Genomic DNA, 27,217 nt, shown 5'->3' with positions numbered 1-27,217 from the left:
TACACAAAGTGCTGAGAACACCACAAAAGCAGGTTTCCCAGGACAGCATGCTGATATTTTTTGTTTCAGCAAGTCATCATCTTTTCTTCACCGAGAGGTTAGGCTAATTCTGTCTTCTGTCATCTCCCAAAGCTTTGGTGAAAAGAAAGCTTCCCAGGTGAACCACCTGCCTTTTCCATCCCAAATGATGATTAAGCACTATCTATTTTGTCTCCAAAAATAAAATCAAATCAGTATTTGTAGGTGTTAATTAAGAATGTCGAGTTCCACATGAGGCATTACAGAACACATGAACACGAGTGATAGAGACTAGAAGATAAGAAGAAGTAGATAAGAAACAAAAATAAGAGATGAATTTGACTTTTCCTGAACTTGACAGCACCCTGACTTGCTTGAGAATGAATCTGTTCTCTAATTAAGGCTTGGGGAGGCTCCAGGAAGATGGATTTTCCCAGAATCTTTGCTGACTAACAGAGACTAACCTCATCCCTCAGCTTTGACGAGACAGAAATTCTTGATGAGCTTTCCTGGCGCACTCTGCCTTGTGCCAGACACATCTGACTATGCAAGTGATGCTGCCTGCAGACTGATGGACTCTTTTGGTAGGCATTGAGGTAGCAGGGGAAGATTAAAAGCTTTAGGATGTGCCACTGGCATTTAGAAACCAACTCCCAGTCCAGAAAAACAAAGGGGATGGAACTGCATCCAACCCAGCTGGGGAGCAGAGAGAAAACAAATTCATTGTGTAAGAAATAATAATTTTCAGAAGCAGATCCTGTGTGCTAGGATCAAAGGAGCTGGTAAATTAAGGCCACTCTGTGGCAGTGGAATAAATTGTCATAATACAATGATATTTATCCAGTTTTCCTGTGGCAGAAGATCTCACTACATCCCAAAAAGTGAGCCCAAATAATTGAGAATTAAGATTAATAATTCTTTTTCAGAGCTACTGTTATGCTTCTGCAGGATTCTGGCACGTATATCAATAACCCTATTTCATCTGCATGGCCACAGATCTCTTACCAAGAGAAAGACCAGTCATGTTTTTGGGTGCTGGGAAAGTTACAGCTTTAAGTAACACCCACACCCCTCTCTGATGACAAGCCTGAGCTTTCCACTCCTGAGATAAAGGCAGGCTTATTTATGTGGGAAGTCCCATTGATTTTTACCTCTACAATAAAACCCTCAGCTTCAGGCTGAGAAGCCAGAGACATAATGGTTATCTTTCTTTCAGGAGTAGGTGGGACATGCCTCCTTGAAGTGAAGTCACAAGTGAGCCATCTTTCTCAAGTTTCACAAATAATTCCTACCTCAAAGCTGCTCAGCCCTACAGGGATGAATCCATACCCCCGGATGAACTGCTGAGATTCCCAAGGGTTTCATGCAGTCAAACAAAACACTACCAGGGATGCAGTTGCTACAAATCCTCTCTGCTTTTTGGCTTTTCACCTTGAACTGAGACTGTCTTCCTCTTTCAAACTGTAACGGTTCAACACCAGGTACAGCCTCATGTGGCTCTAATGATCACAAATCAGCAAAGCAATCAGGCTCGTTATCTAAAACAAGGACACAGCTGCCAGGTCCCCTTTGTTCCCCCCTTTCCTAAGCATGTTTTCTTCTCCCAAAGCAATGCCTGGAAACATTAGCAACTTTTGACTCTTTTGTGTATTATTAGGGATATGAACAGTGTCTGAAGAGAAGATAATAAAGCAATAAAATATTTAGCCAACTCATGAGCTTTAATATGACTCAACTTCATTGGCATTGTTCCCGAGCATTCTTCACTTGAAGGATGAATTCTATTGACTTGCTCTCTATCAGTTGCTTAATATAAATTCAAGAGGAATAAAAGATATTGAATTAAAAGGTTATTCCAACAGCCTTTGAACTGAAGAGGAGGGGGGAAATGAAGTCCCATTTTATTTCACGTGCTTGAATCAGATTTTCTATCAAAGTAAACTTGCATGTTGTGTTTTTATTTTATCAACTCCACACACATTCTGGACACCCTTGTTCAGCATTTTCTACCTGTAAATCCAGAGATATTGCACAAATGTTCAAGTACCAGTAGAGCCTGGTCTCAGAGACCAGAGCAATAAAGCTGTGCTAAGTCCAAGCAACATCATAAACCAGCAGCTAAGTTTGCTCAGTCTCATCATCCTATCACACTCATTTATGAGATCTGGTAGTAAAACACCAGGGAGAAAAATCAAATCCCTCCTGCTCCTGACAAGGATGATCTTTTGGCTGTGCCCTGTACAAGATTTAAAGCAACTTACATTTTGGGAAGTAAGCACAACATATCTGGTGTTACCTTGGGAAATTCCAGCTAAACCATAAGGCTCCTAAGTGCCACATACTCAAAGCACTTGGGGAATGGGGTGCTATCTTTTCTTCAAACAGATTTCAGAAGCAGCTTGTATTTGATGAGCAGATGTCTATTTTCTCTCACTTTCAGCCCTGCAATTTTGATTCCTGTTACACAGCTGCCACCTTTAATTCATTTCTTGTACCTGACAGAGCAGTTCTGAGGTCAGTGATACATTGACTATAGTTCTGCCAACTCTTCCAGCAGCAAACCAGGAACTGGCCATGCCTTTTTCCTGTCATTGGAAGCTAAAAGGGGAATTTGAAATGGGCTGCAGTTGGTCTTGATTGTCTAGAGTCAAGCTGAGAAGAGACAAAACACCTTTCTCACCAACTCGCTACATGCAGAGTGTGTGAAACCATGCAGACACAGACAAAAATAATTATAAACTGATCCTTGATAAGTTTAGGCTGGAAATTAGGAAATTTGAAACTATTCAAGACATGAAATTTTGTATTAAACTTTGACAAAGTTTCATCAGAATTCAGAGAACAAAGCAGTCAGCCAGTTCAGATACAGGTACAAATATAATGATCTTCTAATGAAAGTCTTCTGAGGGTCTTCCACAGAGTTCAGCATTTTTCTTAATCCCTCAGCTACTAAAGGGAACAGGGGTAAGAATATTTTATAAAGTTAATCATTACATGAGCTGATATAGCTAACAGTAATTTTTTTATTAATGAAAAAATTTGTTAAAAAACTTTTGTAAAAACAATTTGTAAAAAAATTATTAATGAAGAAATTGTATTTATCTACAAACACGGCTATTTCTCAATTAACATTCCATTTAAAAAGCTCCCATTCTCCAGGACGGTAACGACACCTTGCCTCTATCCGTGTTGCCCGAGTGCCGCCTTGTGGGCACCCCCTGCAAGTGCACCCGGATCGGCAGAAAGGAAAACCACCCAACTCTGTTCATTTCTTATGAATAAATAAGAAACGAGAATAAATTTGCTCTGTGAATTTTGACGGGGAAGGTGGGAGTCCCTCTGAGATTTTGTATAAACTTTCTCACCTGTGATGTTCAGCTTTGCCAATGCCATGAAAGCTCACGCTCACCTCGATGTTTGATCTCTCCTTAGGACCTGCAGGCTGGATGATGGACTTGGTCAGAAGGAGCTGCTGCACAGACAGACACCGAGTCTTGACTAGGTCTCTTCACTAAATCACTAGATTTCATTGAATTTCCTTTGAAATAAAGGAATTAAAGGAGGGAGACCCTGGGTTGTCTTTGCTCTCCCATTTTTCCATCAACACACCTGCTCAACTGTACCATGACATGTCCTAGCAAAGGAACAAGGTGGTTGGCAGCTGATTGTCTGCTAGAACCTGACTGCTTTTCACAAAATAAGTGATAGCAGCCACTCACATTTGCTTATTAGCCTTCCCTTCTTTAGCTTTTGTATTATTTCAGATTATCAAAGATTATTACAAATGCAAAATACCCTCAGTTCTGCTTTCTAGAGCTGAACTCAAATCTACAAGAAAGTAAATAATCATGAAAAGCATGTAAAGAAGTGCAATCAAAGAAGACTCAGTAAAAACAGCAGATTTCTTTAATGGCAACATCCTCCTACAGGAGTGTTAGGTACTTATTCTGACAATAATTTGTAGCCTTTAATCATCTGTTTTGGTAGGGTTTGGCTCAATAACTGTCAAACACTGACATCTTCAGGTGGAAGAGCTATTGAAGTACACAAATAATAGGACAGACTGAATATAAACCATTCAAATATTAAATAATTCTTGAAACAACTCTTTTCCTTCCAAGATGAATTAATTTGGCTCTTTTCACTTAGAATTACACACAGCTCCAGAGACAGTTCCAGAATGTTAGCATAGATATGAAAACCCCTGCAGCCTTTCCAATAGAACCTCATTTTATTGAAGTAATGCTTGAAAGGTGTCAAAAGATATGAGGGTTCCTCACAAAATATCCTACTAGGTGTCAATAAAATCTACAGCTCTTTATTGAGACATTTTCCCCAAGGATGTACTGATGATGGGAAAGCCAACAATTTCTAATCAACTTATAGTCTTGGCACAAGGGAGCCAAAGACAGCTTTCTTTTAGTTTTTTTTTATTTGTTTCTAGCAGCCTTTTTGGATCACATTCACTCTCAATATTTGGATTAATTTGACTCAAGGCAAGTAAACAGGCTAATTCTGAATTTACAATAATGACAAAAAAGAAGTACTGAAATGCTGTGGGTCCTGTTGCTAACTTGACTATATCCAAAGAACAGTCAATCTACTTTTGGCACCTCTCAGCACAAAGATACTCAACTGATATTTCAAGCAGGTGTTGTTAAAGAAAATAGATTTTTCCTCATAAGGGCTTTTGGTGAATTTTTTCTGGATTTGAAGGCCATAATTTTATAGGATAGTTAAGTGATGGTTCTCTGATGTCTCAGTAATTCAAGCAATGTCAACCTATTTGAAAAATTAACTTACCGTGTCAAAGCCTTTTATAAAGTCCTTATAATTTAAAGCAGTTTACTGTTTAATTTGTTTATCTCAAACTCCAAGTACTAGCACAAGCAATTTTTATTCAAGAGCTCATCAAGCAAATGCTCATTTCTCAGCAGAAACACACCCCAGCCCAAATACAGGAAACAGATATTGCAGCTGCCTGGTTAAACAGAACACTGTTAGTGAGCAACTCTGGTAAATATTCTCCCTATCTGGAATCAGTTCAGCTCAAAGTAAATTTTCATTCATCATGAATGAGAACAAGGGAAAAAAAATCCAGAATAATAATTTTAAAAAAAGGCAATAAAAGCATACACATGTAACCAGTGCCACTGCTGTAAAATGAATGAGTTGAAATAGGTGTGTTAAAGACTGAGAACTTCAGTATAAACATTCCTGATCCTCTGTGCAAGGGAGCAGTTCCTACTCCTGGACATTCTGCACACATGAATGCCTTCTAAACCCCACAGCTGCAAGAACTGGCATGCTATTAAATGACACTTGCACTTAGATGAGAATAGCTAATATGAGTTGCAACTTGACCAAATTCAGGTATTTACTGACAACAGAGTGCATTTTAGTCATGTATGAAGGTGAACTTCAAACACCAGTATAGGTCATCTAGCATCCAAACTCTTGGAATAACCACTACATCAAGGAAAATTATCTAGGTGGTCAGACACTTCCATAAATAGAAAATAAATTGGAAGTTGGTGTGAAGGCGTGAGCTGTAAAACTCGGGTGTACACAAGAAGACTCAACTCTTACGTAAATACAAAGCCTTCGAGCACCTATGGATTTGTGCCAGGGACACTGCTCTGCGTGCTGAGGGAACACCGGGCAGTCAGGAATGAACAATTACCGCTTTTGCTCTCTAGAGGTCCTCCACGAGCTGTTAACGCCCCAACTTGGGTTCTGTAGGTTCCCTATTGCCGAGTGGCATCGGCACCTGCAGCTTGGAGTCTCTAAATACCTCAAACACCTCCTCTCCCCTGCGTTCACACAAACAGCTGCTCACACGGCATTGGAATCTGTGCCCGGCACTAGGAGTATGGTGGCAGTGACTGGCACAGGTATGTCCCAAAGTAGCAGTTGCCACTAACACGGAGGGGTTAATTCAGCTTCAACAGTGAAAGGTGATTTCTATCTCTGCCACACATCTTCATTTTCAGCAATGACAGGGCAAAGCAGTCTCTGCTTGTATCAGCCTGAGAGCACAACTCAGAGCCAGGGTGCCTGAGAACCAGAACACAGATTGTGATGCCACCTTACGTCTACTGAGGGAGGAAAAAACCACATTAAAATGGAAGTTCTTCTGAATTCATTTCATCAAGACTACTCAAGAGTACATGCAGCAAAGACAAGGGGTAATGGGTGAAGTAGGGAAATTTATTCTCCCAATTAAGACGGTAAAGCAGAATATGGGAAATGCCTCAAAGATATCATCAGAGAACTGCACTTGGCTATCAGCAAATGACACATGTCCTTTCTGCCACTAAAGCACAAGAGCTAGAACAGTACCATGGGCAGGCTGCAGCAGCCTTCCTTTCAACTTCCTAGGCTTTGCTGTAGACCTCTTCCCCTAACTGAGTAGAAATAAGTGGAACAGAATAATTATTATAAACGCAGCTCCATTAACTTAGGTCTGCTGATTTAAAAAGGTCATAGATTCAACAAGATGAGGAGAAAGAAATTAAATATGGGAAAGCAAGGCTTTATGTGTATGGACATTCCTGAACAGTACTAATTTAAAGTAGCATTTTCCACCCCAGTTCTCTGGAGTTCTAATTGAAGTTCTAACCTCAAGGCGCTCTTCCTTCCTCACTGAAAGATTTGCCTCTCTCACAGCTGCATGGCAGGAGTGCCACGGGAGACCTCTGAGTGCCACATCTGAGCTGCCATCAGAGTTCCTGTTCAGCAGTACAACACTTTACCCAGGAGTCATGATATGGGATCTCTTCCCTGACATCCACTTGAGAAACAGCAATGAACTCTTCCTCAGTCAGCCTTTGTGCTGGGCCCTGCTTGGTGGGTGGTGGGACAGACCTGGCTGGGCCCATGTTTGCCAACAGCTCTGATAATTGCAGGCTTGGCACCAGGGTAACCCAGCCTGATGATGCTGCCAATTACCCTTATCCTCCATCTCACCCTCCCCACCTCCAGTGCATCACTGGCAATTAGCTGGGAGGTACCTGAAGGCAGGGACCAGGCCACTTGGGTACAGGAGCCCGCACACCAGAGTCCAGGGGTGACTTGTGGGCGTCACTGCCACATAAATGACAACCTTGGCTTCTGATTACTTTACAAAACACAGCCCCCGCTCAAGAGATGTTAATGAAATGTTGTTGACTGGATGTCAAAGCATGTTAGTACAAAGAACTTGATTTTATTTTTCTAAGCAGATAACTATCAGATTCTCACAGCTTTTTACTTTCAAGGGATACATAAATTATTTAACGGAGGACTGAAAGGGCTAAAATGTTATTCAAGTAATAGAAACTATTTCCCAACCTTGTTTCCTTCTCTATTCAGTTACTGAAATCTCGTCCACTGTTACACTAGAAGATTAGAGTCCTAAGAACAATTGCTACAAGTGAGTTCAGTGGAGTCTAAAATGCCAAATGCCTTAATGAGAACGTCCACGAGGACTCAATTCTGCATTGCATCCACACTACAATACCTCTCCCAGAGCCTTAGTCCAGTTTACCTGTGACAACAGTTCTTCCCTCCCTATTTGTGGAACCCCCTAAAGAATAGCACCACAGCACAAAAACCATTCCAGAAACAAAAGACAAGATTGTTTTCACATCATTCATTCAAGATTTCTTTCCCTTTTCTTTGCTGTCTGCTTAACTTGCAGATCGATCAGGAGAATTACCTGACCTGTGTTTTCCCGAAGCTGTTGTACTGACAAGTGCACCAATGTATATTCAAATGAAAGAGTAAATATACAAGGGTTTATAAAACAAACACACCAAATGTTGACTGGGGCCTGTAAAAGCACAATTATTCACATGATAGCATTGATAGGTTGAAAGATTAGAGCCTGTAAATGCTGCAGTGTATGAAGGCCATGTTTTATGCTCAGTGTGCAACAAGTTTCTCTAACTGGCTGGCTCTGAGTTACAATATTCTGTAACAACAGATAATTGGGAGTTCCTTACTCAAAATGAATACTAAGAAACCTCTTTTAACTGTCCAGCATATTCAGTTGCTATCTAAAAGCAACTCTGACAAAGAATTCTGATCCATTTTTCACATGGGCTCTCATAAGAGCTTCACTTGCACTCAGAGCTAACCTCAAAGACACACCTCTCTTACCTAATCAGCCTACAAAGGAGCCAGAACCTCATTCTATATTCCTTTGAAGTTAATTATCCCTACTACTTCTAAGAACAAAACTTAAGTTTACTAGAAGTCTTTTGTTATCCTCAACTATTTTGACTTGCTCAATTATTTCTGAATTACAGAATACCTAAAACATTCCAAGAAACAGATGGTAAGACACAACCAGCGCTCCTCACAAAGGACCATTTTTTTTTCCGTAGCACGGGGGCGTAGAGTATTTGTTACGTTGACATTTGTGACTTGGTAAATACCAGAATGTATACTTTGTACCACACAAGCCTACTCAGCAAGAACTCAAACGTACCTGACTGTTCACAGGGAGCTGTACAAGGAGCCATCCCATGTCAGAACTGAAAACTGAAATCAGGGCAGGGCAGCTGAATCCAGATCTTGATGAGTAACCCGAGTAATAAGATTGTACAAGAGCGCTGTAAAAAACAAGAGACATAGGGCAATTACAAGTGATTGCCCGTTAATTACGGGTGAGAACTTGGATTTTTATATATGGATTTTAATGGCACTGAAACTGGATTTTATATGCTCTGAAACACTGGCTTACACATGTCAAGCATTTAAATGGTTCTGATAAACTGGCCAAGGAAAACTTCATTACTCAAAAGCCCGCACAGAAGTTATGGTAAAGAAAAGACTAGTATTTGCAGGAATAAAAATATTCCTTTTTAGTCCAGAACATATCCCATGTCTAGAATGGTATAATTATACTCATTGTCCCAGATAAACTGGGAAATTTTACCTTCATGTATTAAAGAAACACAGATTACTATGTTTATTTCTTCACTGTGAAATCAGTAAGGAGAAAAAGTGATAAAGCTGCTAAATCAACACTATTTTTGTTATAACTGCAAAAGTCAAGTCTGAGGAATGCATGTGTGTTTGAGACAACTCTCACATGTAAAGCACAGTTGTACTTCAACCAAATCCACAGATGTCTGAGGTTTCTGCTCAAGCCTATTCTTCAGTACTGTGTAATGTGACATATACTCAATAGTGTCACCAGGGATTAATATGACAGACATAACTGGAAATACACGAAAAGGTATTCAAAATAAGCACTTAAGTATACGAAAAGGCAAACAGAAGATAAAAACAGCTTCCACGTGTTTTCATGATTTTTCATTACCAGTTTAGGATCTAATCTGCCCTCACCAGTGGTGGGTTCAGGAATGATTTTTCTCTGACACATAGCTGCAGGCCAGAACCATTCCTCCTACACAATAATGCTTTTGGGATGGTTTATTATCCATTTTGTAATACTTACTTGGATCATGTTGCTGCATTGGGTCCTTCTACCCTTCTCCCACATGTACATAAAGCAGCCTTTACTCATAGGAGGACACAGAGCTGTCCCCATTTCCCCAGGCTGCCGTATGACACATGGTCTTCTGCTCTGACATCTGCAAACACCCGAAATCTTCTGATACCTCACCCGTGACTTGTTAGTCTGCATCACCTGAGCACGCCCATGGTGCACGTACCCATTTCAGGCACTTCCAGCAGCTTTCTTCCAAAAGGAAAAAACAGCCAGGTTAAATGTGTGCTGGAAGGTCTCTTAGTCAATAACACACATAACATTAAACACATGGTAATTTGTTTTGGTCACTTACCAACATTTTTGAGGCATGTCATTCCTTTTCCATGACACCATTTAGATAAGGGAATTTGGGAGGGCTTGCAGATTCCAGATGCACACCCTGAGAGCATCCTGACTTGGTGTTGTAATCTGACCTCATAATTTATTCTGTGCTGGGCAAAACAAACAAATGAACAGCTCTCCAGACATGCAAGATAATGCAAGAAACAACACTTGCAGGCAGCTGTGTGATCTGGATGGGCTGGGAACAGGAACGTAGGGGTTTGCCACAGAGTGCCCCTGTGGACAAAGGCTGATACACCCTAACCTCTTTCAAGAGCCACCCATAACGCTGCAGGTTGCAGCCTGTACAAAAAGAAACTAAAAACTTGAGATCATCAATACTATTACATGAGGATTTTAATTCTTGTGTGGATGTTTATCATGGATTATAGCTGGACATGATTCAGCCACTCCCTACTTCAATCACTTTCCAGAAGTGTTTGCAGTAAAACTGACTTCTCTATCAGGAGAAACAGCATGTCAACTTACAAACTGGTGTTTTACTGCAACCCACTGTTTGCTCTTGTGTCAGCACGCTTGTACTTATTTTCTTAATGTGTGTTTTAATATGGGGCTCACTATGCAAGTTGCCTGTTTTCTTTTCGTGAAGCAGCAGAACCAGCTGATGATCTTACTGACTGATGAGCTAAGTGATACAAGATGCTAAAAATCAGAACAAATACTTGATTTTCATATTGCATTTGTTCCCATAGTAATTAGTTTAAAATCAGCTAAGAACCCAGACAGAATTGATGCTACTTAAGCCTTGGCCCTTGTTTGAAAATGCAGGAGGGCATTAGAATATGAATAATAGAACAGAAACCATAATTTAGTGCGACACTACTGGATCCTTGGTGCCATCACTCAGGGTCTCTAAACAGATAAACATCAAATATTTCTTCTTTCTGCCCCTATTCCATGTGGTTATTTTAAGGCACATAAAGCAACCTCAGCCAAGGGACATAAGTAATAAACTTGATAAGCAGGCTCATGAAAGAAAGCAGAGGACAGACACCAGCAGCTCCACATCACCCAGCCAGGGTGACAGCAAAGGTTATTCCCAGCAATGCAGCAAGTGTGCAGCTGCAGACACAAACTGCTCTACTTTGCCATAGTGAGGGGTGCAGAGGTAGGTGTCCTTTGCACTTGTTGCAGGACTGCATATGCACAGACTGCCAAGATCAGGATTCTCCCAGGGAAATGGACAGAAATATTAACATCTTCCCCTCTGCCTCTCCCCCCATCATTTACCCATTTCAGCTCTTTTGCTGTGCTTATCACTGCATTTCTTAATTCCCTAATCTTGGAGAAGCAAGTGGAATCTAATAAAAATCTTCATTAAATCAGTGGTCCAGAATATTCCATCCTGCTGACAGAAGAACAACTTATCACATTATGCAGACAACAAAACAACATAGAAGGACTAAGAAAATCAAAACAAATCCTCAGATGACCATGTGGCCTACACACATTTTTTTGAGTTCATTTGCTCTGCTCTGGACACTGGCAGAGAGTTGTTTTCCAGGACACCCACTCATTTATTTTTTGTATGGTGGAACTCAACAATTAGCTCAGCCTCCACCAGTATTTAACATTTGATTTAGTAATCAGAGAAACCTTTCCCAAATGGTTACTACTGACTAGCATTGAGCTTCCCTTCTACAACTACAGTCAATACTTTCTTTCTTGCTCCTTTTTTATTTCCAAGTGAAAACAAATGCCTTCAGCATACTTGAAGCAATAGGCAGTTGTTTCTGGCAACTAAAGCTACTAAAGGGCATTTTGAACTGCACCAGAGAACACTGTCCAACACTTCTGACTTACAGATCAATAACTGTCAAGATATACCCAAGAGCATATATATGTTCATGGTCTCAAAGGAAACTATCAAATGTTGAAGAGAAAAATCTCTCCCTTCATAAAAGCAAAAGTGCCCTATTATGCAAATTGTCTCCAACACAGGCATTGTGCATTCTTTGGAGGGTAAGGCAGCAGGGGAGGTCCACGTACATTCCTCTACAAGCCCACTCCCACTGGGCTGGGAGGGAATGTGTGCTGCTAGGACATTCTTCAAACTTCTGAGAGTCAGCATCATCTGCAGCCTACTGCAATAAGCTGCAGAAGAACGACAAGCATCCCAGTAAAAGCCTCTGTGTGTGTGTGTATATGCACACCTGAGTCTGGAAACGCCAATGGTGGTCAGCCTGATGTTACTGGAGATCCTGGCTGGAACTCCCAACATAGTCAGGACCCACTTCATTTTTTCTAGGGGCAGAATCATACATGGCACAGAAGCACAAAGAGCAAAGCCAATCATTACTGTACATGCACAGCGGGCTGGTCACAGTCTCAAATAGGTCATGGGAGCCTAAACTCAAAGACTGGAGTTTCCTGCAGAAATTTAAACCCTCTTCACAGCAAGAATAATTTCAACACCTTTCCCCAAAGGTATTTCATCAGATAATTACGTTACTGAGAACACTAACCAACTTCCAGAACTAGAACCACACGTGACTGCTCAGATTCTGTGGCAACCCTGCAAGCTCTGTAGAGCCAAACGTGCCGTGGGACCTCGGAGCTGTTTATACCGCAAACCCAGCACGGACGATTCCTGTCATGTTACATTAAGTGCAAACGCTGCTTTGTGCTCAAGGAAATGCTTTCTGCAGAAACAGGACAGGAGCGCAATGCAAATGCCACCGAGTTGCGTCCTTTGCACAGTAAACCTTCTCCAGAACGGGTGGAAATAGATAACACACAACAGAAAATCAATGATTGCTCCCAAGCGCTTCTTTTACATCCCAGCAGGATTTGCATACTCCAGAGCGCTTAGGCTACCCCAGGAACACAAAACATGCCACCCTCCTTCTGAGCGGGCAGGCTCTCCTTGGCACTACGGCTGCTCAGTGACCCGCGCAGAGGAACATCCCTAAAGCAAGAGTGATTCCAGCAGTGAATTTTCCAGAGGGATTTTTTCACAAGCCCAGGCACCCTCTCTCTTGGCGCAGCAGCCCCGACTGCTGCTGCAAGTGACGATATCTGATCCACAGAGGGCATCAAGTGCCATCACCGCCTTTGCCTTCGACTCCCCCTGCTCACATAGGTTTTGGCCAAGCACCACCGAGGGTGTGAATCAGCGACTTGTCGCAATTGCTGATCACAGTTAATGAGCTGGGAGCAACAGAACTCGCAACAAACCTCTTCGCTGCATGCAGCACCTTGCTCAGGATCTGAGGCGGCTCTGAAGGCTCAAACTGACAATGCAATTACAGGATATTGAAAGCTGCCCTACATTTTTGCTTGGTCTAAGCATGTGAATACAATTTAGCTGCAGCCTTGCCAACTGATAAGCATTTATCCCTTTCCAACGTTTTGTCACCTCCATGCTGGTTTTGACGCACCAACTTAAGACATACGAACTTCTGGAGTTTCCTAATCATCGATTCTGGCACGGTACTTGAAATTTCGCAAAAATCTCTGCGAACGAAACATGCTGCAAGCAGGATTTCAAGCTGAGCAATGAACAAGCTCATCATGAGCTACATTCTCCTTGTGAATGGCTTATGGCTGGAGCAGGCCATACTCACATAACCCAAGGCTGTTACTCCTCTTAAATTCGAGTAGCTAACACACTTAGGGGCATTCTTAAATCAGTGCTTCTTTGGGCTTAACTAGCGTCACACAAAAATTAAAAATTAAGCAAATGACACACAAGGCTTAAGGAGCATACATGTAACTCATTTTTATACAACGTACTCCTGCATTGTAGGGGCTTTTCATCATCTTTCCAGTGTACACAGTAGCTAAGAAATGACCCCAAATCCTTGCTGCAAAAGTTGATGAGTTATCAACCACAAATGCCATAGCTCCCATACCCCAGCTGGCATGACCTGTGCCATAGAGTATCAAGAACTTAGCTCACTGCTCAGGAACAGGAGGGGTAATCTTGCACTCTTATCCCAGTTCCAGGTTGGGAATCCATGCAGGCCCCCGTGCTGGGATGTGATTTCACACCCCACATGACAGGCACAGGTCTGTGTGGAGGTGCATGACGCAGAACCCTCCTTTGCAGATTCTCTCACCGTGACATCAATGAGGGCAGCAAGTGCAGCTCCACAACAGGGTTTCATTACAATCAAGTCTAAACACTCATGTGCTGCAGCAACAGCAGCCACAAGGTTTGACTTGTCCCAGCCAGAGTATTCAGACATTACTGGACTATCTGGCACCTTTAGTGTGGTAAGCGTGATATCCTGTGATAAGCGACATGTCACAGCTCAATAGGCTCATGGCTCAATCAGGAGCCATGTTCACCTAACAGCAAATGAATCTGTGGCTTCTAAATACACCCAGCTGCCACATCCCTAGCTGTGACACACATGCAAAATCAGGCACCAAACAAGCTTGGGTACAGCATTACAAACAGAAGAATTGAGACGTGCCCATCTGTCCATACCAAGCACTGGTTCACTTTCCCCAGCCACACATGCCCTCGCCAATGTGCGCTACGATATTCTCTTCACCATTCTCAGTCTTGGAGAGCGTTCCCTCTTTTGGTCACTGCCAGCTGCTGTTCAGACCATTAGAAGCAGCACACTTGAGTTGTTCTGCATTGCTAAGGTTAGGCCCAGCTGCCCATGCCCCGTGTTCTCCACACCCTGCTCTAACCGTGGCACTGCTCGACTGCTCTGACGTCCATCAGCAGCTCTTGCGTTTCTGAGATCTCTCTGCTGATACACAAGGAGCGGTCGCAGATTTGCATAATGCATTCCAGCAAGCTCAACGGGATACAATAGTGTAACACAACACCATGGAGGGTGGTAGTACAGGGACACAAAAGAGCCACATGCTGCTCAGAGGAACAATTCCAATTCGTTTGGTAGTTAAAATACATATATAAAATGGTGTATATACATTTCCAGGTGATGACTGCATAAAGTCAACACTGTCAGTGATGGTGTAATGATCTGCCCTGCACTACCTTCATCCACTACTCCACTCTCCTGACTTACAGATTTCATTCTTGTGTCCTTGGCAATGCCTTGCAGCATTGCTTACATTTGCCCAAACCACTACACCATTTTCTGGTTTGTTTTTAATAAAATGGTCTTCAGTTCAAAGGCAATCAAAGTAACTCAAGAGGTTCTATATCCTACACTCTAATGTTTCACCAGATAGCATGAAAAACTGAGTTTCCAGCTATGCTTAAGTGCATGCCTAAGTTGTGGATGTGGCCAATGTTCCTTTTATTTCTTTGCATCTGAGTTTACTGGACACAATTCTTCACCTAATTTTCAGTACTTCCTGTCCCCACTTTTCATTCATGTGTCAGGAGCAAAGGTACAGGATAACCTCCCAAATGCCTTAAAATCTCTTCCAAGAACATCAAACTACTTCTGTAGATCAAACATATATATTGATACAAACACAAATCTCAAAAGAAAAAAAAAATATCTCTCCATGTATTTCAATGGTAAACTTCAGCCACAGTGAAAATACAGAACTTCATTCATACTTGGAATTGCTAACATTCTGAGTTGATTATTCTTACTAGTTTTGTTGGGTGAAGCCATGGGTGGGATATAATTACTGTGCTTCGATGGCAAGTGTTTGGAGGAGCCTCATCATTTTAAGGAAGATGACTTTCTGTTCAGTGTACCAACTTTAGAACAGGAAGTCCTCAGGTAGTTAAACCAGACAAATCCTGAACCTTGTAAATTCAGGAACTTGACTCGTTATTGGATTAGTTGGGATTTGGAATGTCCCAGCACACAGGGCTGTAGGGAACAGCACCAGAGCTGCAGGCAGGACAGGAGCAGCAAGAACAATCATCAAGTGTCACCCATTGCATGCTGTGACACACCCTATAGAGAAACCTTTCCTTAGTTAAACCTTGTGCAATAAAACCCTCTCAAGAAACAATGACAAATCCCTGGGACAGGCTCACTCCCTAACTGCCTTCTTGTCTCCCCATTTGGAAGGGAAATCTTTTGGCACTGGTTTCCCAATGAAAATTGTGCCAATTTATCAGTAATAAAAGGAACAACACTGATAAAAACGGCAATATCACAGCCCTTTCAAGTTCTATCTTTTTTTGCTTTTCCCCATCAACTCCCTCATTTTCTTGGAATCACTTTCCTCAGTATACTAATGAAAGAGTAGAGCAGGTACATACCTGAGAGCAAACGTATATTACTGCCACAAACTTGCTAAGGAAATATTTTACAAAGCCAAAGATGAATAATAGAGCAGTGAAGTTAATTTTGCTCCCTTGTATCATAAGGCACAGCAGAGTCTTCATTTACAGGCAGAAACTGATTCCAGGGGATCTCTGTTCCAGAAACAATCAGTGCCACAATCACCTCTGCCTATCAGGGTATCCAGTTGCAGGAAAGGGTTTCTTGGTGACTGCAGCTCTAGGTGTGGTGAATACAGCACCCAGTCTCAGCAGAATTTAACTTCCGAACTCTCCAAGTCTTTACTTGGGCACTTTTACATCCACACAGAAAAAAAAATCTGTCAAGTTCAGCATATATTTGTGTACTTGTGCATTAAACTATTCCACTATCAAATGCCAAATTCATACTTTCCAGAAGAGAGGTAGTAAAGCTTTTCATTTTTTCATGGATTCTCAACATTGTATATTTGCACTTTCGCAAAGCAGGGTATATTTTCCTGATCTCCCTTTATCAAGTTGCCTACCTATCACAGTAAAAATCGTATTGTTACAATTCCTGAAAAGCACGGAAAAATCCCAGTTCAAACTCAAGAGACAAAAATACTGTAACATGCTCCAAGACAGGATTTTAGGATGCAAAGCGGTTATAACAACAGATGGCACCATCACTTTCTCCTATAATTAATACTTGGAATCAATATATACTTGTGATAACATCATTCAGGACAAAAATATTTAGATTTCTCATATACTTATTGCATTTGTCTTGCTCCACAAAACACCTGCACCATCCTGAAGATAACAGAATTTAGTTAGATATAGCTTGAGAAATCAATTTTATTAAACAACTCATTCTTTTGAAAACAAACTTGTGCTCAACACTATAAAACAGCAGCAGAGAGAAAACGCAACAGACCATTTTTCAACAGCAAAGCACAAGGAAGGCAAAAAGGCAGTCAAAACATTTAATGTTTGACTGATGTGGAATTGAAAAGGAGCTTAAGTTACAGCATTCACCGAAGTGATCAAGCAGCCTTCCTGGCACAAGCCCAAACCTAAGGAAGAGCCACCTGACATGGAACTGGAAGGCTTTGCCTCTCCTCATTAAAGACTCACATTTCCTGTTCTACAGCAAGCAGCACCCAAAAGTGCATTCCTCAGTGCTGATGTTGGAGATAGGAGCTGGCATTGCTTTGGTGAACATCCCTAAAAATATAAATCTAACTGACACGTTAAAGTACGAGGGAAGAATTGCAAGTTGCACAAGTTATTTTGGGCAATAAACTGCCAGGCAGCAGAGAACACTGCCCAGTGACAGCACAGAATGGCAGGGGGGTATGGAGGAGACCCAGAATCTGCCACAGGTTTGCAGTGGATATAACATCACAGGTGACAGTAACCAGACCTATCATGCTTTATTTCAGACCAAATTTACAAAATTCATCAACATGTCTAAAATACTCTTTAACACACTTCTTTCACTGTTCCTGAAGAACAAAATAAATGCACACTACTCATTCCTTATAAAGCCACCACCCTGATTCTCACACACTTTACCTGACAACATTTCACAGATAATTTCTTGCATTCCTCGTGCTTGTGCATTTTGAACAATACCTGATGTATCTTGTAATTGGGTTCTTTTTCTCTACAAGTGTGATTGTGCTACCGTGAATTAAAAAAAAAATTATTTCATCAGAACACAACTGCTTTTGTAACTTCTTTCTGAATGACTTTTAAATGCACCACAGCTGTACCATTGCACCTTTGCTCTCCAGAGGCAAGCTCAAGTTCTTGAACTGGCTGGCAAGTCTGAAAGCAGCCCACATCCACCACACACAAGCGCTCTTGGATAATGAGACATCATTCCATCAAATAAGAAATGCTCATTATGAGAAATATCAGATCCCCATAAATTGTAAAGCCAAGTGTCTGTCAAAGTGCCTCCAACTCCTCTTTCAATCAACTCAGTATTTCTTTATAAGCAAACCTGTCAGCCTTTTTATCTTCAGGCTCCCCTGCTGCTTTGGGATCATCCTGACCAGGTATCATCTGTCCTGAGATGGGAGGCACCAAGCAGTTTGCCTGCCTACCGAAGCTATTCATCTTCTCCTGTTCTTCCCACTTTATAATGAAAACTACCTCCTGAGCTGGCTGCTCTCAGTGAGGCCCTGCCCCTTCTCTCCTCTTGCAGGTGTTTCCAAGGTAGGGCTCAACAGACTAAAAGGAGGTGTCCTTAAACTGTTTCCAATGGGAAGTGAGTGAGAACTGCTCTGACAGCCACAGCAGAGGTCAGTCCCCACATTAAGAGCATCCCAACCATCACTGTGGTTACCACTTACCTTCCCCTCCTCATGGCAACACTCAGAACAGGCTCTAGAGGCTCACAGCTTCAAATTTCATTTCCTGCTCTGTCAAATCCAAGCCATCAATGATCTTTAAACTCCACAGCCCTTTTCATTCTCCAAGCTGAATTTTGTTTGTCCTTCCCCACTGGCCTCTGGAAGCCTTTTCCCCAATATTTGCATTATGAAAACAGCAGGTCACATGATAACACGTGTCTATTGCACTTCCCAGGGCAAAAGAGCATCAGGAAGCCTACTGTAATATACAGTTTCATCTTGAACTAAATGTTGATAATCTTAATGAAAATTAACCCTAGTAAGAGCAAAGGAACCAGCCAGGAGAGGCGAACTAATTCACCCCAAAGTTACATCATCAGTTGGAGTTACCCCATTTCTACACCACTGACTTCTTCTGCAGAAACCACAAACAGCATAGCCCTTCCTGAAAATTACTCTGCGAACAGAACCAGTTACCATCACCCTGATTCTTTTTTCCTTTTACTAGGTATCAAAAACTCCATAACACAGTAGCAGTGAGCCTACTTGACTACAAGTTCAAACCTGTTTTTGTCTGCACTCACAGCTTGAGAACAACATCAGCTGTGCATCTTCACCTGTGCCAAATACATTTTGTAATCAAGCCAGACAAAATGCAAGACAACCACAGAGGTTTGGTAGCCTAATTACTAGAGCAAACTCTTATTATGCTTCACTGCAGAAAAAAAGAAATTTAAAAAATCCAGCCATAGAACCACATAAGCCACACTGGTCCATCTGACAGTGGCTTAGAATTCTGTAAAATTACTTAGGGGATACTCAGGAATGTATGGATAGATAGCAAAAGAAGTGTCCCAAGGCAGTGTAATAAAATACGGAAAGGGAACCTCAAGGTTATCATATAGCTCTTCAAGAAATAAAAAAATACATTTGCATTAGCTAGTCCTTGAACTCAGATACAGCCTAAATTTAACCTCTGCCCATTAAAGTGCAAGTAGCTATCGGCTGGGAAATTTAAACGATGTGTTACCCTAAGAGAGCAGAACAGCAGCAATAAATACCAGCATCTCATCTGTTCCATTGGCTCATTTCAACATAGAAATTTGGCTTCAGTCATACACATCACACTCACAACTTGGTGCCCATTAGCAACATAATACAGTATAAGTGTAAAGCAATAATTTAATCTCAGGTCACAATTTTCACTGCCTCTCATGGATACACATGAGAAAGAAGGAGGTACTACAGCAATATCCACTTAACTAACTCATAACTTGTGTGACTGATGCCTCAAGCAAATAACACTTCTGTCCTCCTTGCATCAACTCCACTGCTTCAAGCCTGATTTACAGACTGAATCCCATTAGGAAAAGAGCAGCAAACAAATGCAGACTGTCGCAGTGAAAAAAACCTTCGCAGTGCCACAAAGCTGTGCTAGTGCTCACAGCAGAAGGGATGCAGTAATTCCACTAGTTGGGATATGTTCAACTACTTCAAATTGCTTTGGTAAATACTATCAATAAACAAGTTTATTTTAATTACAGTATCCTATGTATTCCACAATTTTTAGTGCATTAAAGGATTGCAAAGAAAGGAGCTATAAGACCAGAACTCTTTTTGGAGATGAGTCACACTGTTTTTAACAAGTAACAACAAAATGCTTGGTGTAGGGGAACAACACAACAAATTGGTCCATCTGCAGGGTTAGGTACACACCTCACTGATCTACATCACTGATTCCATCTCATCAGTGCTGCTTTTCCCATTTATAACAAACTGGTCAACCCCATTGGAGACCAGCTCAAGGGCTTCTTACGGCACTGATTTCATACACGAAGCACACAGATGACACCAGCACACAACCATGTCATTGCTACCTCTCCCTCAGCAGTACCCATGTAGCAGGAACTGCTATCGTGCTTACGCCCCACAGCTGACTGACAGACAGATGATTGTCATTCACAAAGGAAGCTGCATCCACTTGTGCTCCACTGTGTCATACACATTCATTGCCTATCGCTCAGGAATTGTCCTAAACACATGGCTACCTGTCAAACCTGCACTCTGTGTTCCTAAAAAAGCACCACATAGCAGTGGCATCTCTCACTGTATTGCAAAACTCCAATCCCAGAACTGCCTGCACCTGTAACAAAGTGCTTACATGAAATACTTCGTTGGCTTCTTTTTCCTCCTGTATTTAAGTTGGCATCTGTAATGCGGGATTTGCTGTGGGTTATAAATGAAAAGGCTTTCAATCAAACTCACCTGGAAAGCAGCTGTAGGTGAAATTCAAGGCATGGGCTCAGACCAGAAAGGGATTTGAGGGGATCAGCTTCTGCAATGTAAGCTGTCATGGCTTTTTTTGCAGTGATGAATGACACCTGAACTGGATTGTGTATTGCTGCAGTTGCTGTGGGGAAGGGACCTGCTCACACACAGCTTTCAATTTCATACACAACACAGCAAGCAGAGCACACGATGCAAACAACAATGCAGCCACGTCAATAAAATGTCAGAAAGGTAAGTTTGAAAGGAAAAAGAAAAAAATAAATGATGAAAACAATATTGTATCATTTTATGATTGATCTGTTTTTCCCCTTGTGTGGAGAGCTTGGAACTTTGTGTTATTTTCATGCTCAGCTACTGTTTTCCAAAAGCATTGAATGAACACTGAAGGACAAAGGTGTAGTTCTGGAAGATACAGCTTTTTGCAGCGAGATAGCCCTGAGAGGTTGATTCTGTTGGTTCAGTGTCTCTTGAGCTCAGATGAGCAATAGGAAATCCATCTGTCAGCAACTCTGTGACTCCCTCTGTGCTGCTAAAGCAAGGAGGTCGACAGCATCTGAGTGGAGCCCATGGACAGCCCATATCCTCGCTACTGAGGGTACAACCAGAACAGGATAACACAGCTAAAAAGCTCTCATACCCAAATTCACAGGCTGCAGTCTGTTTCAACTTGCTAAATGTTGCTTTAGAAGGAAAACTAGAGGCTCACTTCCAGCTGCTTTATTGTTTAGATGACCCAGATCATGTTTTTAAACACATTTGCTCAGCTGAGCTATGAACTGGTTTCTTTGGGGAGCAAGAATTATGCAGCGCATTAAGACCGATTATGAGACACTGCCTTTCATTTCTCAATTCACACAAGTCCCGTAATGTTAAGAAAAACTGGTCAAGAAGATCAAAGGAGAAGGGAAGGCAATTAGCAGATTGTTTCTTTTGAAGAAGGATAAGTGCCAGTTTCCCAGCTTTTGTTGGTAAGAACAAGCGACAGCCAGCCGTATTTTAAGGGGCTCTTGAAACTACTGCAAATGACAGAGACATCAGTTTGAGTGAGGATTGTGAAAGATTTCTGCTTACTTTAAAATATGAATTTGTGGCACATATTTACCTATTACAGTGAGGCAAAAAAGTCAATATTCTAATGGGCAGAGATAATGCAAAAACCTCAGAGGGGATAGTGCATTCTGCATAGACTAAGTTTGGAAAGCTGTCACTAAAGAAAGGATGTATTAGGTGTTGACTGCTACTTTTCACTGAAACCCAAGAAAACCAAATGTAGTGTATTCTATACCTACTCCATCTTGCTTGCAGTGGAGATGATGTTTGATATGGAAGGTCCCACTTATGACTGAAGATGCAAACAGCAATGAGCCAGACAAAGAGGGCTTATCTCATTTCACATACTCTATAAAGCAGCAGGAGCTCTCCAGTCACTGGAGAAGAGCTGCAAAGGCATGTAACTGACTAAAGACAGGAATAACAGAGTGATAAACCAGGAAAAGATACACAAACAGAAGCAGTTGATAAAACAAGCTTTGTTTGGGACATCAAGCCCCAAGTTGTGGCCAAGGTGGTAAAGCAAACCAAGACATTACTGGGTACCCCACAGGGAAATTTTCTGGGTGCATGGAATCTCAGCTAACCCGGAACAGGACGGTTGTAGCTCGCGCTGTTTCTGCGCTCTCTCCTCAGCGCCATCAAATGAATGACACCGCAGCCAGGAGAAAATCTTGGCTGAGTTTTGGGCTATACTCAAAGGATTCAAAAATGTTTTCAGCCAAGCTAAAATACAGCTGATTCTGTAAGACAATATGCAAACTGAAGCAGAAATCCAACTACCCCTTACCAGCTAAACATTCTGTCTTCAAATATATGGACAGAAATGAAGTTCCTAATTAACCTTTTGAGTTTTGTCTCCAAGAAGGAACTTGTGGCTATATTGTATCAAAGGAAAAAGTAAGAAAATAGGTCAATTCATTATGCAGCAATGGAAAAGGCAATGTGGAAGACAAAGATGAAGCTGGCATTTGCAATCTTGGGCATTTAAAAACATCACACACATAAGAGAAGACTTTTGGATTTCAGTTAAACACAGAACTATGTAACAGAAAAGCAGATAATAGAATTTATGACGCTATGTAGGATAGAGAATAGTACTGATCTCTGAAAAATGTTATCAACGCAAAGCTGGAGTTAATGGATGTCAGCTCCTAACTTTCCAAGTAATAAATTCACCTCTAACTAAAGCTCAAAAAAAGCAGATCACAAGGGCTGTGGGAGATGCGCTGCAAGCGTTTCATCCAGGGCTGCTCAAAAAGAATCCAAACCAACTGTTCAAGAATTCCAAATCACACATGCCAAAAAACCAATTAGCTACCCAACATGAAAAATCATTCCACAAAAGCCCCAAACCAACAAAGAGAAAATCAGCCCCATTTCAGTTACACTGCTATTTTGTCCAAGAAATTGTTCATCAGGGCATTGTCCTTCCTTATTTATTTGTTTAGACTTCTAAAGTACCCTGAAGAAAGGCAGACTTTAGTCAGGTGACCAGAGCAAAGCAGCTTGTGCTGTGACAAAAAGCACTGCTGCATGCAGAACAGTGGCAGATGTAAGATTGTGCTCCCAGATTAATCTGTGTAATGCAAAGAGCACCACCAACACCAAACCAGGGGCTCAGAGTAAAGAGTAACTACTGTGGGACAGGTGGGGCTCCAGAGCCAGGCTTCCTAACTTGGATTAAGTGATCATTTGTGAGAATGGAAAAGGAGAAAATAGAGAAGATGTTTATTTTTATGTCTTCACCTTCACCAGCAGCCTTTGCAGCAAGGGAATTACTTGCAAGGGTAGGAAAGAGTCCAGTCATTGATGTCTGAGACTGATTCTGACAACTCAAGTGGCTTGACAGATCATAGCCTTCAAGCTGCTGTTCTCTTCATTCCCTTTCTTCTCCCCAGCTGTCACAGTTCTGTCAAAAAAATCTGATGTACAAGTTGCCAAATACGTACATTTTTATTCTATATATCAAGTCATACAGGCTCCTTCTGGGGAAACTATTCTGTCACCGAAACAAAATTAAAATACCATCCAACCTGTTCTCAGGAGTGCTGCTCTCCTCTGGCACACACAATAGCTGTGGAAAGCATGCAGGGACATAAATCAAAGACTGCTCCAACTCAGCACAACCAACTCCTAACACAGACACACTATCCCATAGTACTGAAAGCAAATAGATGATGTTCTGAGGAGTTTGAACATGAAATACATCACCTTTATCATGTTTAATTCAAGTAACTCCTTCACCAAAAAACCTCAGCCCCATTACTGGTAACCATCAGCAACATTAGCATTGTGTTGCTTTGAAGCATTAATAACAACATGGCTGAAAATGCACCGAAAATTCCCAGTTCATGGAGAAGACACATAAGGTCCCCAACTCCTGGCCTGTTTTAGAGCAAGCATATTTGACATGGGAAATCCAAATAAATATATTCATGGACAACTGGTCAACATGCAGCTGTCAATCCAGCTTCAGTTCAGGTGTTACCTTCTCATTACGAATGAATTCAGAGCAGCTCTAGGTTTGGAGGCCCATGCTAGAACTGCCCACATATGAAAGCTCCAATACATAATAAAATATTAAGCACCCCACTTATGTTGTGCAGCCTGCACACCTACAGGATCCATATAATTTGCATCTGTTGCTGAAAGTGGTCTTTTCAGTTTAGGTATCTGGTTTAAGGATCAGTAGACAATTAACAATTGATAAGCTGCTCAAATAGCTCACTTGATATCTCTGTCTGAGCACGCTCCCACACTGTCAGTGTCTCAGTTCACTCTCTCAGCTACACTGAACAATAACTCCAAATCAAAACAGAGGCAGCTGCACTAACAATGTCAATAAGAAAACTGCTCCACTGCTGCCTTAAAAAAATACAATCAAATAAATCAGCATTTATTGGCTACATTTCCATTAACCTTGAAGTCTTAACACATCCTCTTATAAACAAGTTATTAGCAGTGGATGGTGTTCCGCAATGCTTGTGAATTGCTGTTTAACTGCATTTTAATAATTGAGAATGGAAAATTTTATCACTGTGTACTAAAACCTTGTCAGGATGAAATGCTGGGGAACCAAAATTTGCTTTAGTTTGTTGTTTTATTTTTAGAACGAGAAGGAATTTTGTCCCTTCAGTTTTTTCCTAATTGAATTATTTAAACTACCTAATAGGCTTTTTAATTTTTTAAGGGCAACGCACAAGGTAAGAAGCAACTCGTTAAAAAAAAAGCCAAGTCAGTTGCCACATAAATTACATCAGGGACAAATCCAAAGGTAATGTGTGCATCCATCAGCGTCACAGCTCAGGAAACAGCAGACTGCAGTGTGCCATGGCATCTCCTCCATACACCTCTTCCCTCCTCCACAGGGCAATCACTGTGTCTCACTTATTAAAAGGATGCGGCTTCGTGGAACCTCGGGATCACATTTCCAGAGAAGAGGCGTAGAACCAGCTCTCCCAAACTGCCTCTGATGCATAATTTTTATCTCTTGACCCATCATCCTTTAAGAAAATTAAAATGCCAATAGTATTGGTGTCAGTGACCAAAAAGGAAAAGAAAATGCAACCTGCTCTGATAGTTAAAATTCCTCTAAGTGCACACCCACTCGGCATCTCCCATTTGCTTTCCCTTCTGTAGGCTGCACACATTTTCCCTCTGCATCTTCCTGTTTGATAAGGCAAGAGCCATCCCTTTCAGGAAATAAATTAGAAATAAGAAGTGCTTGGATTAACCAGGCCTTACTGACCTTCCTTCATGAATAAGCAATGAGCTTTTCCAGAACTGTGAGAGAAACGCATTCCATAAAATGAATGTGTTTCTTTGTTGTCAGACCAAAAAAAAAAAAATCCAGCACAGAACCAAAGCACTTTGTTCTAGGCTACTTGCACTTAGCATGGGTTTTTAATCCTGAACTTCTGGAGAGATGAATTAAGTCTGCCACACAAAGGAGCCTCAACACTCATCACACACAAGTCTCACACACAAGTCTCAAAAATTACACTGAAATCAACTAGCTAGAGCAAATTTGCCCTACTGGAAATCCTGACACGGGGTGGATTTAACCAAAATAGGAGCACATGTATTTGTTTTTCCCCCTCTTAGCTTTGGAGCTTCTCAAGGAAGCTCAGAGCCTTTTGCCTTTTTTTCCCCCCACCTAAATTCAAGGGTGAAAGTGTTAAAACTAAAGAAACCAATTGCGTTCATGGTTTAGGACCTTGGATATGTTGCACCTTTTGTGCAACACAAAACCCAGTAAAAAAAGAAAATACAAGAGATTTTAGGCTGCTTCCGTCATTTATGGGTTTTATGATATTTCCTAATGTAAATTAGGTTACTTATTAATTCTTTTGTCTCCCCTGGAGTATTCAAAAACATTGTTGAAACAAACTTCGCACACAAGTGCAAACATTTTTTGCTGTGAATATTTCTCTGTTTCAAAATACAACTGCGGTAGAGAGAGGCACCACCTTCTCTGAAATACAAAAGCTGCTCTGGAGGAGGTGCTTTCCAGAAAGCAGTGAAACAAGAAGTGCTCAGCTCTTCCTGTATCAGGCCCCATGGCTACAAACCAGCTTTGATGCACGGAACAACTCTGACTTCCAGTGAGTATTCACTCCCAAAGGACACAAGAAGGCCAGCCCCAAGGATACTCAGCAGGATTTGCAGAAACATACTCCAGGGTTAGTCAGTAGTACAGTTTCCATAGCCTCACCCCCTGCCTCCAATGCTTGACATGGATTTTGAGGATTTCTTTCTGGGGAGGAGCACTTGAGGGGTGGCAGGGTGGAGGAATGAAGAAACATTACCCTGTTCTACCAGCACCTCCTATTACTCAGATGTTCCCATCATCATCTAAGGAGCAGAAACCAAAATCCCAGCCTATACTTAGTGCGTGAATCACAAGCATCACTCAAATGATTAGACATTAAGAGAACTGCATCAGGGAGTATCAGGATGGACCAGCATCTTGCAGAATTCATCTCCTATTTAATTCACGTTATTCAGAGCTTGACACATTTTTATTCCTAATAAAGCAGTACTGCTGACATGCCATGCTCCATGAAATTCTTCTTTCGTAATCATGTGCTGGTGATAAACACAACAGGGAAAAAAAAGACCAACTGATTTTGTATCAGTAATTTGAAATGCATTCATAAGCAGTGCTGTAAAAAATAGATTCTGCAAGTTCCAGGGAGTAAGTACAACATTCTATACATAACAGTTCTCCAGCTAATAAGCTATTTTTGGACTATGCTGGTCAAAGTAACAACATGAATAACAGGGGAAAAAAGACCATCTACTGAGATATGACTGATTAGAAATGTTTGTCAAATCAGATTAGAATGACAGCACTTGTGCCAGAAAAGCCACACACCAGAAAGCCTACCTCAGGTACCCCTAAATAATACCAATTTCTCTAGGGAAAAACACGCAGCTTTCCTTTCCCACTTGTATCTGCAGGTTGTCTTCTTCAGAGCCGTTCACCAAACAAGTTTTTTCTGGGGATTCCAG

At 41.5% G+C, this 27,217-nt stretch overlaps 1 protein-coding gene across 8 annotated transcripts in view; it reads right to left on the bottom strand.

The window, feature by feature from the left end:
* The window catches only part of LOC111928998 (uncharacterized), a 130,614-nt gene that overhangs the window by 78,880 nt on the left and 24,517 nt on the right, over positions 1-27,217 (bottom strand). Inside the window, exons 4-9 of one of the 8 annotated variants that reach the window (XR_015286573.1) lie at positions 11,093-11,207; positions 9,813-9,951; positions 9,467-9,709; positions 8,492-8,615; positions 3,384-3,460; positions 1,721-2,967 (exon numbers count right to left, since the gene is read on the bottom strand). The gene's annotated coding sequence lies outside the window, so the exon portion shown is untranslated. Of the gene's footprint in view, positions 1-1,720; positions 2,968-3,383; positions 3,491-8,491; positions 8,616-9,466; positions 9,710-9,812; positions 9,952-11,092; positions 11,211-27,217 lie in introns of those variants that run through there. The other 7 variants (XR_015286574.1, XR_015286575.1, XM_086888208.1 and 4 more) reach the window with 7 other exon arrangements.

The sequence above is a fragment of the Cyanistes caeruleus genome, chromosome 5 (genome assembly GCF_971803275.1).
Source record: "Cyanistes caeruleus chromosome 5, bCyaCae1.hap1.1, whole genome shotgun sequence".
Classification (NCBI taxonomy): Eukaryota; Metazoa; Chordata; class Aves; order Passeriformes; family Paridae; genus Cyanistes; species Cyanistes caeruleus.
Note: the sequence above shows the minus strand (reverse complement) of the source record. Positions and strands in the feature narration are given on the sequence as shown.